Here is a 935-nt window from a genome sequence, read left to right on the forward strand (position 1 = left end):
TCCAGAAGGAATCGTTTCCGACCCCATAAAGATCCATAGATCCCCATAGATCCAGACTTCTGTGATATGTCACTGCTACAAAAATATTTCAAAACTTCGCCCCGCCCACTTCCGCCCCCACAAAGAACGAAAATCTGTGGCATCCACAGTTTTAAAGATATGAGAAAACCAAAAACGTAGAATTGTAGAGAATGACCATATCTTTAAGACTGCGGAATCTGAATTGGATCGTATTATTATTATAGCAAGCATCAAGAAAACAATTTCATTTTTTCTCGCCCTGTCTCTCTCTAACACACACGTAGCATAGGCGGCTTCGCTTAGAGTAAAACATTAGCGTCTAGATCTCAGAGACTACACAAGCTAGAGCAACCAAATTTGGTATCCACACTCCTAATATATCGGACCGAGACGAGTTTGTTTCAAAATTTCGCCACACCCCCTTCCGCCCCCGCAAAGGACGAAAATCTGGGGATATTCAAAAATCTCAGAGACTATTAAAGCTAGAGTAACCAAATTTGGTATCCGCACTCCTGTTAGATCTTAATAAAAAACGTGTATCTCAAAATTTCGCCCCACCCCCTTCCGCCCCCACAAAGGTCGAAAATCTGTTGCATCCACAATATTGCACATTCGAGAAAACTAAAAACGCAGAATCATAGATAATGACCATAACTATCAGATTGCTGAATCTGGATCAGATCAGATCATTTTTATAGCCAATAGGAACAAATCAATTTGCAGTGGCTACGCAGCGCCCGACGTCACGCTCAGACTGATTTTCTGTCTCTCTCGCACGCACTCTTTGTCGTGTCGTTTAATATTAGCGGCGTCTGCCAGAGGAGAGCCATACTGACTTAGTATCGGGTATAACCGTAGAGTTTCGGTGTCCGCAGCAACTCACAACGTTCCCCCTCGTTTTCTGTCTGGATTTG

This window comes from Drosophila miranda (assembly GCF_003369915.1).
Source record: "Drosophila miranda strain MSH22 chromosome Y unlocalized genomic scaffold, D.miranda_PacBio2.1 Contig_Y1_pilon, whole genome shotgun sequence".
NCBI lineage: Eukaryota > Metazoa > Arthropoda > Insecta > Diptera > Drosophilidae > Drosophila > Drosophila miranda.